Below are 16,751 nucleotides of genomic sequence, written 5' to 3'. Positions count from 1 at the left end.
CTGTATATATTGTGATAGTACACAATTGTTTGCATGCTATATCCCACATTAAATTCCTTTAGACAGTGAAGCCATAGATTGTCTGTATTAACTATACTGTATTTCTGTGTTTATGTGTCACAGAGGTATAATTAGTAATACTTGCACTTGGGATGAAATTGGTTGAAGAAAGGTAAGGAGGAAGATGTTAGTGGTGGCATAAACACAAAAGATTGCCTGATATCAGGCATTTTAAACCTAGAAAGGGGGCATTGTATCTTTTAGAGAATTCATCTTTCATTCCCACAAGGTTGGGGAAATAGTAGTACCTGGGACGGGTTAGTACAATAATACGATACTAGAAGCAACAGTCCACAGACATTTGTAAGGCTCAGTCATAGCATTGGCTGATGGAAGACTACAAGACAAGGCACAGGGATGGGAGTCACTCGGGGAAGCCTCTATTACTAAGTGCTTGTTTTGGCTCTGTAGGATAACCAGACTATGATAATATTTTGAGAAATGCATGCACAAGTACAAAAGGAATTCAAAGGGGAAATAATGAGATATATGATCACAGGAGATAGAAAGTAGTCATAGTTATAAATCTATTAGTCTTAACATATCTTTTCTTTGAGATGTTTCCACCATTCTCATTTAAAAACTTATAAATCCTACAAGTATGACTGTTGTATGTTTTTGCATTTTAAAAAATTTGATCATTTGATTAAAGGAATAATTAGTCATTACAGAAATGAAGGGTTTGTTTTGCGTTTCCATATTCAAAATTAAGTAAATGGAAAATGGGTCTAAACATCATACTAACAGCATATAATAGAACCTTGAAAAGGAATGGTTGGCTGCATATTAAAATGTGACTGCAGTTTCTAGTCAACTATCATGTATTTCTCATAGTGTTCTGTGTATATTGTAGAGAAAGCAGAACTCAAGTTCTTCTCTATGCCTTGTTTTCTTCATTTGCAAACTAGGTATATGAATTCTCATGATAGCTATTTCTAAAAGTCACATGTTTGTTATGGGAAATGTACTTCATAAACTCTGGATTGCTATATAAATGGAAGCTATTCATTTTATAAAACTAGTTATCATTCTACTGAAGTTTGGATTGGGCCAGATGTTCTTTAAAGTGCATTCTAGCTCTGAGATTCTAGAGTCCTTTTTTCCCCCTGCATTGTACAAGTATCCTCACTGAAGCCCACTGAATCATGAAGAACCTTGTTGAAAGTCTCTCCTTCAGTCTATGAATGTACAGAACCATTTACAATTTAAAGGACATGACTAAATAATTATAAGCATGTGTCATTACTTGGTTTCAATTAATTTTGTAAATGTAAATCACTGACTAGTGATTCTCTTATCACTGTGTGAGCTATCACTATCCAAGCTAAATATCTCAGTGTAAACACCCAAACTGCTATTTTGGGACAAACCTTTAATTGCACAAAATATCTATCATATAATTTAGGTCATAGAACAACATAGTTTTCCTATGCTTTACAGTGATAAATTGAATCGCATAGCATTCCTTTGATTTAGGTTCACCTAAACACCATGTTTAAATAAAGAAAAGGACATAAATTAAATACAAGATAAATAATGACAATAAGAGGATGAACATGGGTCCAAGGCCACAAAGGTAGTTTCCGAGATGACATTTGAAAGCATGTCTTGGTATTACAAAAGGAGTACCCTTACTATACTATATTTTTCCCCTACACCTAGATGGCTAGTTAATCAAAATGGTATTAGATTCTACTCTCCTAGCATTTGGACAAAGTGGATAGAATCCTAAAGTAGGAGTCACAAGATCCAAATTCACATTTTGGCTCCAGTATTTACTATCTCTATGACTATGGGGGAGGTACATAATCTTTTGGGTTTGTTTCCTAATAAATCAACTGGGAGATGGGGTTAGACTTTATTCTTGCTTTTTTGTTGTTTTTTCAGGTTTTGTTTTTTGTTTTTTGCTTTTTGGAGGGGGGAGAGCAAGGCAATTGGGGTTAAGTGACTTGCCCAAGGTTACATGCTTAGTAAGTGTTAAGTGTCTGAGGTCAAATTTGAACTCAGGTCTTCCTGACTCCAGGGCCAATGCTCTATTCACTGCACCACCTAGCCTCCCCTACTTTATTTATTACTAAGAGTCTTTCCTGCTCTCCATCTGTGATCCTAAATTCTAAGAGTTAGAAAGACCTGGCTTCAAATTCTGCCTGTGATACTCACTAGCTCTGTGACCATGGTTATATCAATTAATTTCTCTTAATCTCATGCTTATCTACTGAGTTAGAGATGAGTTACAAAATGATACCCATATTATAGATCTTTGACATATATTTATTACTATATCATGTTTAATAATAAATGTGATTTATCATGAAAATATATTTAACATGCTCTTTATAAACCCTTTGCATTATTTATATAAATTTATATATCCTTTGATCCAGTGATTCTATAACTAGACTCCCAAGAAGCCATTGATAAGAAGTTCCCAAATTCATCAAAGTAATGGTATTTTTTTGTGATAGCAAAAATATTGGAATTTAAGTAAATACTTGTCAATTGGGAAATAGTAAAATAAACTGTGATATGTGACTGTAATGGAAAATTACTGGGCTATATGAAATGGCAAATATGACAAATGCAGAAAAACACAGAAAATCTATGTGCACTGATGCAAAGTGAAGTAAGCAGAACCAAGAAAACAGTATATACAATAACTGCAACAACATAAATGGAAAGAACACCTCCCCACCCACCAACACACCCTAAAAGTGAATATTGCAAAATCATGAAGAACAAACATGGCTCAAAGAAAGAAATATGAAAAGATCCTTACACCTCACACTTTACAAAGGTGGGAGAATCGTGTGTTGCATATTGCACATATTTTTAGACTTTTAAAAATATACTGATGAGTTATGCTAATTTTTTTCCTCTTTTACTTTTATCTTTAAAATGTAATATTTACTATATGGGATGGTTCTCTAGGAGCAGAAGAAATACTGAGGAAACTCTGGTGATGTAAAAATAAAAGACATTAATAGAAAGTTATTTGAAAAGAAAATATATTTTGCAACAGTACCAAAATTGAACTTTTTTTCCATCTTTTGAAAGGAGAAGAATGAGTTGTCTTACTAAACTACACTTTTATTTCATGTCTCAGAGATTCAACCTGAAGGCTAATGTGGTTTGTATGAGGAAAATAACCCTGTTGAGCTATTCTAAAAATTAGAATAATGCTCTAAAGGGATCATGAGAAAAGAGAAAACAAGAAATATCCAACTTAAAAAAAATTCATTCAACATTAAGTATTAAGTGCTATTGGTGTGCCTGGCACTCTGATAAGATCCTACTACAATAAGCCTTGATGAAGACTCCACATTCTCTACCTCAGATAAAAAGACCTTCACTTAAAAACAATATCAGGAATCACAAACACTAGAACTAAATTTTAAATTGTAGGAATATGATACAGAAATCATCTGTAGTGGATTACTGGGAGCAGAGCTGTTCTCAACCTACTGATACTTCATATAGAAATTTTATAAAAATGCAAAGTATTCTCAGATTGTCCAATTATCTTTCCCCTCTATTGTGTTCCCCTGTTTCTAGATGTCTGTGTCAGATTGAATTATTTCCAGACCTAATTCCTTTTCTAGCTCTCTTCATTCCTTCCTTCTCATTTAGTTTTTAATCACTTTTGTTTGTTTTTATAGCACCTCTGGAAATCAAACCTTCATTCAGAATTCTGTTGAATTGAATATTCCGGGATGCCCTACATCTGCTCTTAACTTAGATGATCTAACACTCACATAGATGTCCCCTCTCTTCAATTAATTATTAGTAAGTGGGTCATAATTGGTGTAATAGAGCTTGGACAACAGTGATCTAGAAGCAAATTTCAAAAGCCCCAGAAATCCTATATGTTGCCCGAAACTGCTCCTTGAAAATTCAAAGTATCAGAGATTTAAAGCTGGAAAGGATCTTTGTCGTCTTACTGTACAAGCCCTTCATTTTATAAGTTAAAAGGGCTCACAGAGGTTAATTGATGTTATTCAAAGTGTCCTGAGTGGTGGTGGAAGGTGAAAAGAGGAAGTATAAATAGAAAAACTTCAGGACAGATTACTTATGTGGCATGCTAGATGGTATTCAAGTTTGACCTGGAGGGGGGATCACTGACTTTTATTTCCACTTCTGAAGCTTATGACCACATGCAAGTCACTTAACCTCTTTGACCTTCAGTTTCCTCATCTGTAAAATGGAAATAATAATATTTGAGAATTATACCATAATATTGCTTTGACACTCACATGAGATCATTTACATAAAGTACTTTGAAAATTTTATAGCATAACAGAAATATATTCCCTTTTTGAGTCTGTCTCTATTTTCTTCAAAACTGCTTAAAAGCTGTTTGTTTTTGCAGGGCAATTGGGATTGTGACTTGCCCAAGGTCACACAGCTAGTTTTTGTGTTAAGTGTCTGAGGCTGGATTTGAAATCAGGTCCTCCTGACTCCAGGGCTGGTGTTCTACTCACTGCACCACCCAGCTAGCCTTCAAAGCTCTTCTAACTAGAACCTCATATGCCTTCACAAATATACCTCCCCACATCATTTATTACCCCTTCAAATTTATCATGTATTTATTTTCCATATCATATAAATGTCCTCACTCGTAAATAATTTAAGCTTCTTGAAGGCTGGGGATGTTTGAGTCTACCTTCTCTAAACTAGAGCTTAGCGTAATGAGTGTCACATAGTAAGTACTTAATAAAATGCTTAGCGATCACACATTAATGATAGATGCTATTATTCTGATGATTGTGGGAATATAAAAAGAACAGATTTATTCACCTAATATACATAGGCAAAGCAAGAAAGGTAAGAGATCAGAGAGAGAAAAACTGAAATAGGAGAGGAGTTCAAGGAACTTTTAGTCAATTATCTTCTATTTCTGATTCTAAGCAGTAATAGGCATTTTTCTTATCGTGATTTCTACATACATCTCAGAACTATGAGTTTTACTGATTACATGAAAAGTATTTTAAGTGTTTAGGCATTTATATGTCTTTTTTAAGTCGTCATAGTCTTAAATTTAGGTTGTCCTAGATTTGGAAGCCAACAGGGGGAAAAAAAATAAAACAGAACTTGCTCCCTAAGTATGTTTCTCAAGTTGTAACCATTCTGACAACGTCTTTGCAGTAATATATAGCTCAGCCAATTCCCTACAACCACCAGCTGCTTGTTTCTGAAGTGGAGTTGCAAAATTGGCCTTAAGTTGCCACATTTATCTAAGAAATTTGGAAAGACCAAGTCTAATACATAGCAGTATAAGTCATATATTTCAGTCAAATCTACAAAGTAAAAGGCAGATTTGATTTTAGGCTTCTCTGAGTGCTGACTAATCTGAGTCTGATGAACACAGACCATTCCATTACACACAAAAGAATGTTGTTTAAGTTTATGCTTTCTACCCCAGGCACGATGTTAGGTGATAGGGACACAGACAAAATACAATATTTTCCCTAAGCTACATGACCTTATCCATTGGTTGTAGGAAGGAAGAAAAGAATAGGCTTTCTCAAACGGGTCTAAAAAATATATACATAATTCCTTTGCTTTGAGGGAAATGATCATTTTTTTTAGATTGACAAGCAATACATTTCTTCATTAAACAAATGCTTGTTAAATACTATATGCAAAACTGTATGCCAGAATGAGTCAAAGTTAAATAAGACCTCCTGCCCTCTAGAAGCCTACAAATACAGAGAGGAATGCTATAGAACAAAGATTTGATGGGTTTGCATTTAAATGCTGAATTTTCTATTAAATTCTGGTGTGACCTAGGATGATCAGCTTTTACTTAGTCTCAGTTTCTTCTATTTCTAAAATGAAGAATTTGGACTAAATAATCTCTATGGTCGCTCCTGGCTCTAAATCTAGGACATGTATATACAAAAGAAAACAGCACAAATTAGACCATGGCAAATTCATAAAAGTTATAAAAGGAGCTATAATATTTGGTAAAGGGATGCTGAGGGTGATGAAGTTTATCATTTCAGGAATGGGCTAAGGCCCACAAAAGCTCTGGCCAACTGGCGAACCATGGGTTGTAATAGCTACGTTTCTTTTTAAAATTCATTTTATTTTTTGGCCTTTATCTTTATAACACGGTTATTTCAGGAACCCTTCCCATTCCATCTTTAGGTTGAATTATCCCACATAACATAGAAATGTCTCTATGTCTTTCTGAATTGCTTAATTATCATTTCTTATACTACAATAATAGACTGTTTCATATTTGAATGTTTTTCTTTTATTACCGTATTTCCCCGATAATAAGACCTATCCCGAAAATAAGCCCCCCCTTACTGTGTAAGATTCCTCTAAAATAAGCCCTCCCCCGAAAATAAGCCCTATTGAGATTGCTACTGTAGTGAAGGTGATCCCCTGCGCTACACGCTACATTATGGTACCCTCTGTATGCACCGTCACCCCCTCCCCTCCCCCCGTGAAACGCATGCCACGCTCCGAGCTGCATCCAATCAGAGCTGCAGCAGTGAGCGCATCATCCTGTTCTTCCCCAGTGATTTGCTTATGGAATAAAGGTAAATTTTTTGTTCACATTTACCTGTTTATTAAAATTGCTGTCAATGTTCATTAAAATAAGCCCTCCCCTGAAAATAAGCCCTCTGGTGTTTTTCTGTCCAAAAAAATAATAAGACAGTGTCTTATTATCGGGGAAACACGGTATCTTGTCTATTCCTTGTTGATTTAAGAATTCTTTCTCTAGCTATAGTTATAAAAGGTGTGTGTTCTCATTGGAAACAGTATATGTGTTGGGTCTTTCAGAAAGCTGTAAGGTTATTATAACCAACTGGAAACTCTTGGAAATATCTGAACCATCCTGTGTAGTTAACACCAAAAAATATCAGGTCCCAACTGAAGCAAAAGTTATTTATTTTCTTGTGATACAAATGGAAGAAGCTTAAGTACTTTGTTACACCAGCTTTTTTTAAAAACCCTGTGTTGCCAATGAGGAAAGCAGATGGTACGTAGAAACCTATGGTAGATTATAGAGAGGAAAATGAAGTTAGCGTACCCATCAATACAGATGTTTTTTGACTTCATCTGTATGGTAGACCAGGCAGCTGAGGCCTAAGAAAATTTTTTCAGATTTATTTTTTTACATTTATATTTATTTATTTTTCAAATGCTTTATTAACTTCTGGTTTACATCATTCATTTCCTCCAGATTTTGAGTTACAAGTTTTCTCCCCGTTTTTCCCCTACGCACCACCCCGAAATAGCAGTCCCACAGGATATCCCCTCCTCCAATCTACTCTCTCCCATATTTTCTCCCATATCCCTTTTGACTTTTCCGGTGGATCTCTATGCCCCAATGCCTGTATATCTTATTTCCCAATTACATGTAAAATAGTATTAATAATAGTATATATATATATATGAATATTTGATTTTAAAATTTGAATTCCAGATTCATTCCCTTCCTCCCTTGTCACCCACCCTTACTGCAGTTCAGTATAGTTTGTACATGTGTGGCTAATGCAAAACAATAACATAGTAGATATATTGTAAAAGACTATATTTCCCTCCCTCCTATCCCACCTCCCACTTGTTCTATTCTCTACTTTGATCCCATCCCTTTTGAAAAGTGGATTCTTCCAACTTCTCTCCCCCACAGCCTGCCCTCCCTTCCATCATCCCCCCTCTCATCCCCTTCACCCCTACTCTCCTGGAGGGTGAGATACCCTATTTAGTGTGTATTTCATTCACTCCTCAAGCCAAATTCAATGGGAATAAGGTTGACCCATTCCCTTTTGCCTTCCTATTCTTCCCCTCCATTGTAACCATTTTCCTATGCCTCTTCTATATGAGATAGTTTACCCCATTCTGTCTTTCCCCATCTCCTCTCATTATATTCCTCTCTCACCTCTTAATTTCACCTTTTAAGTATCATCCCTTCCTGGTAAATTCGTCCTGTGCCCTCTATCTATGTATACCTGTAAACATATATACACACATTCGCATATGTATTCATATGCCCACATACCCTCATATATAGACATGTTTTTCTAATCCCTTCAACTTCTGAGAAAAGTTTCATAAGTTACAATTATTGTTTTTCCATATAGGAATGTTAATAGTTCAACTTTGATATGTTCCTTAGGATTTCTTTTCCCTGTTTACCTTCTCATTCTTCTCTTCCTTCTTATATCTGAATGTCAAATTTTCTATTCAACTCTGATTTTTTCAGCAAGAATGCTTGAAAGTCCTCTATTCCACTGAATGACCATATTTTCCCCTGAAACATGATACTCAGTTTTGCTGGGTAGGTGACTCTTGGTTGTAATCCCAGCTCCTTTGACCTCTTGTATATCATATTCCAAGCCCTTTGATCCCTCAGTGTAGAAGCTGCCAGATCCTGAGTTATCCTCATTGTGTTTCCACAATATTCAATTGTTTCTTCCTGGCTGCTTGCAATATTCTCTCCTTAATCTGGGAATTCTGGAACCTGGCTATAATATTCCTAGGAGTTTTATTTTGGGGATCTTTTTCAGGAGGTTATTGGTGGATTCTTACGAACTCTATTTTGCCCTCTGGTTCTAAAACATCAGGGCAGTTTTCTTTGAGAACTTCCTGGAGAATGATTTCTACATTCTTACTTTGATCATGGCTTTCAGGTAGTCCAATAATTTTTAAATTATCTCTCCTGGATCTATTTTCCAGGTCAGTGGTTTTCCCAATGAGATATTTCACATTGCCTTCTATTCTTTTATAATTGTTTGGATCTGTTTAACAGCATCTTGATTTCTCATAAAGTCATTAGCTTCCATTTTCTCCAATCTAATTCTGAAGCAATGATTCTCCTCACTGAGCTTTTGAGATTCTTTTTCCATCTGGAAAATTCAGCTTTTTAAGGCATTCTTCTCCTCATTGCCTTTTTGAGCCTCTTTTGCCATTTAAGTTAGTCTTTTTTTTTAAGGTGTTATTTTCCTCAGTCAGGCTGTTGAATCTCATTTTGCAGTTTTCTTGCATAGTTCTCATTTCTCTTTCTAATTTTTCCTCCGCTTCTCTTATCTGCTTCTTAAGATCCTCTATGGCCTGTAACCAGCTCACATTTTCCTTTGAAGCTTTTGGTGCAGGAGTTCTGACTTCACTGTCTTACTCTTGTTCCATGCTTTGCTCCTTTTTGTCCCCCAAATAGGAGTCTAATGTTGGAATCTTCAGTCTGCTTTGTTTCCTTTGCCTGGTCATGTTGCCCTTCAGTCACTTGACCCCTGGGCTTTTTTCCACAGTAGGACTCTGCCACCAGACAGGGGAGCTTTCATCCCAAATTCCTGGGGTTTTCTCAGCTGCCGGAGGTATTAGATGGGTGCCCTCTCTGAGGTTTCCACATGCTCAGGCAAGCTGGACACACACCCCAGGAACTCCACCCTAGACTGCAATCCAGATCCAAGAAGGTTAAAGCAAGAGTGATTACCCCTCAGTCTGGTGCTTGGTCCCCCTACACTCTGCAGGCCAGGTGCTGAAGCTGCCACGTTGTGCTGGCTGGCTGTGCTGGAGTTTCAGCAGTTTCAGCCAAAGCCATGCACTCACACTTACTGGGTCCTAATGGCCAGACTGCACTGACCTCTCACTTTGTCCTTTGCATCTATGTCTTCATAAATCTGGAAATGGCCACAGCTGCTGCTGATCTGGAGTCCCTCTGGCTGGCGCCTGGTCCGGCCCGTCCTGGGGCTAAAACCTTGGTGTGGGGCTGGGCTCGGCTCCCAGAGAGCTGCAGGGGCAATTCCTTCCAGGCTGTCCTCACCGGGAGGTTAGCTTCTCTGTGTCATTTTGTGGGTTCTGAAGTTCCAAAGTTTTTCTAGAGTCCCCTTTTACATGGATTGGGGAAGGTGGAAGCCAGATCCCAGCGGAGGTCCTGCTTCTACTCCACCATCTTGACTCTACATTTATATTTATATATTATAAATTAATATATATTAAAATTAAATAAAAATGTTTTAAATACAATTTAAAATATTTTAATTAAGTAAAAATTAAATTAAAATATAAATTTATATTTATTATATTCATATATATTCTTGTTACATTATATTTATTTATTATTTTCATAATTTCTTTTTTTTTCTTTTCCACATTCCTCTTCTTAAGACTAATGAGGAGTAGTTTCCTTTTATCTGCAAGAAAGTTCAACATGCATGCACTCTTGTTTGCCAAGGCTACTAAACTCTCATACTGCCACCTTAAGGAAAACATAGATTTGAATGGGGGATCCTGAGGAAATTGATATGCATTGCAACCTTAAGGATGTAATGTTGAATAGTCTGAATAAGGCTACTGTGTCTGAAGGCTTACATTATGTGATGTCCCATATTAGAGGCACAATCTGCTATATAACATTTTAAGGATCTTAGTGGGTGAGAAAAACCCAAGAGATTTGGAGCACAGTCAAAAATAAACTACAAAAATGGGTTTCTCCACAATCTAACAGAGATTTATGGGACTCTTCAGGTTCTTGATAATACATGTTCCACCTCACATATAGTGACGGCTTATGTTTATTTCGTCACCCACAAGTCTTCCTTTCTTTGATGGATAGGGGGAGCAGAACTATACTTTGGCAGGTACCAATCTGGTAACAGGAAACACCCTTGGATATAAGTGTCCTGGAAAGTTCTGCCAGCAGGGTGAGCTCCACACTACATGACTTATATGTGTGAAGGTCTGGAGATAAGGGGCAGAAAAGGTCTTTATCTACACTGATTGAAAGATATTAGTCATATTGTTGGCCAAATATTCTGGGCCTGTTAAAAGCAGGGCTGGATAATTAGAAGTTGTCCCCTTTAGGGTTAAGACCAATGGAAGGATTTTGCTGATGCTTTCTATTCCATATAGTTGTCTGTGGGGCATATCAGCAGTCAAAAGGAACATCATATAATAAACAACAAGGCTGAAGTCATTACTAGAAGAGCTGTTACAAGTCTATCACCAATCTAAACATCCAGGTGGTGAGGCCATGCTGTACTTGGAATGGAGCCATATAATATCTGTAACTAAGAATAAAGTAGATGTTCTTGCCAAATTGGGCTTCTTGCACCAATTCAAACACCCATTAAGTGACCTTAAACTTGTCCCCAACTCATAAAATCATAATCTTCCCTTCTCAGAGCTAGACTTTAACCCCTGTTTATCAATATCTGCATTATCATGCACCTACCTGCCTCAGTGCAAGTATCCAATCTCCCAGAAGCTAGGACTCTGATAAATCAATGCCACCCTAGGAAGAAGAAAGGCTTTCTTTTCCATCAATTTTTTGACCCAATCTCTAAGAAAATAAGAATGGATTGATTTTGGACACAATTCTGATTAACTCTTTCTATCACTTCTTTACTTCTTCCCTGGTGCAGAATCACAAGGATCTGAAAGTCCTTGTCCCCTCAGAGAATTGCATATAACCTCAAAATTAGCTCAGTTCCTATTGAATTGTCAGGCTTCCTTTCCTCAGGAATTGAAGGGTTGTTTGGAAAATTACATCCCAGAAAGGATTTGAAGGACAAAAAGTTGTTATTGTTGGGAGGTACCCTGCTTTATAATAGCATGGGAGAGGTGCAGCTATCACTACATTATGAAAATATAAATTTACTGGAAAAATAAAGGAATCCCCTAATTGGAAATGTGGTGAGGGACAGTCCTTATTTTAGCCCTGTGAAAGAATGGGCAAGCTCCACTTCATAGGCCTCTTAAATTGTTATTCATTGCCCTGATGTAGCTTTCCTAGGAGGAGGAAGATTAGTGGGTTTGCCAGAGAATAGAGTGAATCACAGTATTGGGAGAGGCTTAGTGTCTCTAAGATCAGGTGACAAGTGGTCTGCAATTGGATTATGACCAATCAACAACTTTGTTTATAAGCACATATTTATTTATTAAATAATTTATTTATTTATAAACACCAGAGATTATTCTAATCCATGATGAAGAATTATTGACTTTCTTTCTAAAGTGTCATAATCTGTGCTATGCTACTGGAATTCTTAGTGCTTTTATTACAAGAGGAGACCCACTCTGGACTGCAAAGATTTGAGATTATCAACCACATTGATCAGTTAGTAGAGGCCTGAGCATCACTTTTCCCAGAAGGAGAGGGACAAAAGTCTAGCATCCAGATTGCTTTATTTTTTTTCTTTCTTCTTTTTTCCTTTATAATGATTCCTTAATGGAGTGGGGGAGGAGTTAGGGGCTAGGTTTTTTTTTTTTTCCTACCTATCTTGTTTGGTTAAATCCAAAAAAAATTTAAGTAATCAAAGGTCCTCTGGGAGATCTTTACAACCATGTCACCAAAGAATGATGGTGATATCTATCCAGGTAGATATTCCAATATTGACCAAAAATTCTGTCTCTTCCATCGCCCCCTCTGACACTTTTGGTTTTTGAACATGCAATTTGTGTGAAGGCACAAAGATCATGAATCTCCGTCTTTTTATGTCCTTTGTTGCACTGGATATAGGACCATGTTGAAATGACACTTTCCTTGATTCAACTTAATTGTAGCATCTGGTTAAATTGTTATGGCTTCCTTGTCAACAAAGGACATAAAAAGATCAAGATTCATGATCTTTGTGCCCTTCACACAAATTACATGTTCAAAAACCAAGGAAGTCACCACATATGGAATCACTACTTTATTTCCATATAGAGATGAGGGGATCCTATCTATCTATGTTAAATGGTATTTAATCCTTGTTGCATGTACTTTTTACATTAGGACAAAGTGAACCTCCTTTTTAATGACCTATACATGTCTTATTTCATTCCAACATTTGACCTAAACTGTCAGGGCACTGACCTAAGTCAAGCCTTCCCTTAAAAATGACCTTAGGCACTATCAACTCTCTTTCATAGGTCTCATTTTTACTGTCTAAAGTGAGCTGGTTTAACTATAGAATTTTTGAGTCTTTTCTTGATCTACATATGTGACCCTTTAAGCTCTAAATGGGAAAATCTTACAATAGACAAGAATTTTCAAGAAAATTTTCATTTAGAAGATGAAACATTAGGGAGCCCTTTAAATATGGTGCAAACAAGATATAGATCATTAGAAATTACAGTTTTGGTATATTGCATGTTTCAGGTAAGTACTGAGAGACAGGTGCCTGTGAAGAAGCTTGTTGTTACTGAACACAAATTGTTATATTTGGGGTCAGAAAGGTCTAAGTTTAAATCTTTCCTGAAAAACTTGGTAGCTATGAGCTGTTAGACAATTTATTTACATTCTTTCAAATTCAGTTTCATCACATGGAAAATGAGAAGGTTGGATTAGTCACTAAGCTTCTTTCTCATGCTAAATCTATACTATTATGCTTATAAAATCACACCTGTAGAGGCTATGAGGGTTTGATGAGGGGAAAGGAAGGTAGCCAGCCCAACTATAATTCAGGGTTGGGAAGGTACAGGGCACCTTTGGCTGTAATGGGTCTTATATGAACACTGTGAACCAGTTCTGTTGGTTCAGGAATGTGCTCAATAGTAGAACTAACCAACCAGTAGGATGGATTTCCTTTGAAAAATGCAAACACACAAACAGCATATAGGATATGCAGATATCAGTAGTATTTCCTTTGTATTTATTGTATTACCAAGCTAAGAACCAATTCAAGATTTTCATTAATATCAGTTCTTTTCTGATCTTCCTTCCTTCCTTCTTTCCTTCTTCCCTCCCTTCTCTTTCTTCTTTCCTTACTCCCATTCTCCTTCACTTCCTTCCTCTCTCCCTTCTTTTCTCTCTCTCTTCCCTCTTTCTTTCATTTCTTCCTCCCTTTCTCCTTCCTTCCTTTCCTTCTTTCTTCCTTTCTTTCTTCCTTCCTTTTTTATTAAATTCAGTAGTATCTTAGATGAACTCATGAGGGTTGTAAGTTGTTCATAGGGAAAACAGTTGAACTGGAGGAAGAAGAGTAATACAGGAAAGATGAGAAAAGTTCTTAGAATAAACAATAGTGTGGTGTAATTTCTACATCCTTCCCCACAAACCTCTAATTCCCCACATCCTAAACATTAACTCAAGAAACAATGTCAAGTTAAAACTGCTCCTTACATGTTTTAGTATGTGGAACTGGCTATTTCCTTTCTTATTCGTTCAAAATCTCAAGGCCTCAGAATCATATTTGTTAGCCTGGCATGTGGCCCAGACCACTTAGATGAGGGAACTGGATCCTGTGGTTTATGAGAATGGAATGGATGGGTAACCGTTTTGCAATATATTTTTTTTAACACATTACAACTGTAGGTGTCAATTTTGGTAGCTGTAGAATGATTAGATTCCATAACACCCAAGGGATCAAGAAAATGGTTATGAAAGCAGAATGTTCTCTCCACTTTGCTACTCCATCTTTGTTTTAAACAGCTATAAGCTTTTATGTGTACAGATTGTCATTTTTATCCCAATTTATGTTCTAAAATTACATCTTACATGTAAAAACATATGCTATATTATTTAATGGTAGACACCACTGAAATTATGATTGCGAACAACTGGCAATGATTTTCTTCTTCACTGCTGGTTCTAAAAAGTTTGAAAGTACTAAACAACCAAAATACAGACATGTCTGAAGCAGAAAAAAAAATTATCTTCATTCCCTCTCTTTCCTTTTTCTTTCTGGGTTGAAATTCCCTATAATTCTGAGGGAAGTTGCCCATCTCTGAAGTCTTTTCTAACAGTTCTTTTTATCAGGGTTGTCATTTTCTCTTTGGGAAGTTTTTTTTGGTATGTCAGAAGACTTGATAAAATAAACCAATCCATATGTGATAAGACTAACCTCCCACAGATCTTCATTCCATTGAAGCCCATGCTTACATAGAGAAAATATTGCTGTAATGGGAAAGTCACCCCCTCTTTTTTTTTTTGGTGCTCCTTTGTTCCTCTCCTCATATCCACACCTTATGCTTCTCCTTTTCATTAATCTGCAGTTGTCATTCTTATCTCCATCTCCCAAATTGCTATTCAATTTCCATTTTCTCCTTGCTCCCATTTCCCATTCAGTGCTTTCTTCCATATCACTCTGTCCTTAATATAAATGTTCTCTGCTAGGTCTCATCATGACTCTGATCTTGCAGTTGAAGACTCTTATTAGATTATCCCTTATCCTTTCATTGGGTATTTCATATCCCTAAAGATTTTTCCCTTAACATTTTTAGTTGATATTTTTAACACTAGGAATAGGGAGGTGTCCTCTCTATGACTGGCCTTTTACTGCTACTTTCAGACAAAGTTGAATTAAACAATCTGACTATTCAGACATTCCAACAATATGTTCCTGCCTACATCATCTCATTTCCTTAATTCTCTTATCTCAACATCTTTCTTTGTGTAACAAAAAGTCTTTTCTTCCATTTTTTTTTCCTTCTCTTATTTATCTCCTTTTGGATGGCCTGGTCTTCCATGCTTTCCTTTTGGAGGGAATAACTTCCCTTTTTCCATTCGCCAAGCTGACTCCACCTTCTTAAAAAAAAGCCTGCAAAACTCACTCCTACTGGAGATGTTACCCCACAGATCCAAAGGCAACAAATAAATGTAAGTCATCTCTCCTGTCCAAATCCCCCATCTCAAAATCCCATCCAAATTCACCCTGTAAGAGAATAGCTCAATCATGAAAAACAGTGAATAGAGAGTTACATGTTCATCTTCTCTAACTGGCATGTAAACTCTCTAAGTATAAGAACAGACTGTGCCCTTCATATGGTATGTTCAGTACAATACCTAAGATACAGTGAGTGTTCACTAAATGATAAATGGCATTATTAACCAAAGATGGCAAGCTTTTAGATTAGAATTTTCCTAAAATGTACAAGTCCCCTCCAACCCATTTTAACCATCTGACCTATTATAAAAATTGAAAGTTTAATTGCTGATTTTTTATGAATAACTAAAGTAACTGTTTACATTTCCATCACCAAACTGAAGGTTAACAATGACAAATGCCAATCATAGTTGTATATCATGGGCACCTATAGCATCAATTATGTTTATTTATTTGATACTGGAGACTGGTAATAGGAAATAAAATTAGCTCTGTGATTTCAGACTCTGCATGATTAAACTCTTGAAAAACATCCCCTAAGAGCTAGCATTAAATCTCTTTACTGTTTACAGACACACTACTTTAAACTAAATTACATTTAGTGGCCCAACAAGAAAGCTCTCCCATTTCCTTGAGTTATATATCTTCAGTAAATATCATGGATTTATATAACATTTTTCTTCTAAAGGATTCACAGGGCTTTCAGATGTAATATTTCATTTATCCTCCTAATATGCCTACAAGGTTGAGCAATGCATTCTAAAATATTTACTTGTTGAACTTTTTTCAAGCCCGTAATTAAAACAATTTCCTTCTTTTCCTTGTTCTAAGGCTATCATCTCTTCCCCATTTCTTACCAACTCTATTTTTGCCAGAAATATAAGGGTACAGGACCAAATCCTTCACTAGAAGAGGGTGCTTTGTTACATGAAAGTGTGGGTGTTCTTTTTTTAAATCAATAACTTACCATTCATGCTGAGTGATGGTGCCTATTTCAAAGTAACATAGAAACAACTGTGGGAAAGACTATCAACACAACTGTTGGGTAATGTAGAAACTGGACCTGATATTTCATTAACATAGGAAATTTTTGAGTGAGTTAGCCTTCAATTTAACACCTCTGAAACTTAAGTCTGTGTCAAGATCTGATAG

Source organism: Petaurus breviceps, unplaced genomic scaffold (assembly GCF_028583685.1).
Source record: "Petaurus breviceps papuanus isolate PSGF00001 unplaced genomic scaffold, PetGlider_PUasm1.0 90734, whole genome shotgun sequence".
Lineage (NCBI taxonomy): Eukaryota > Metazoa > Chordata > Mammalia > Diprotodontia > Petauridae > Petaurus > Petaurus breviceps.
This window is presented reverse-complemented; position numbering follows the sequence as displayed.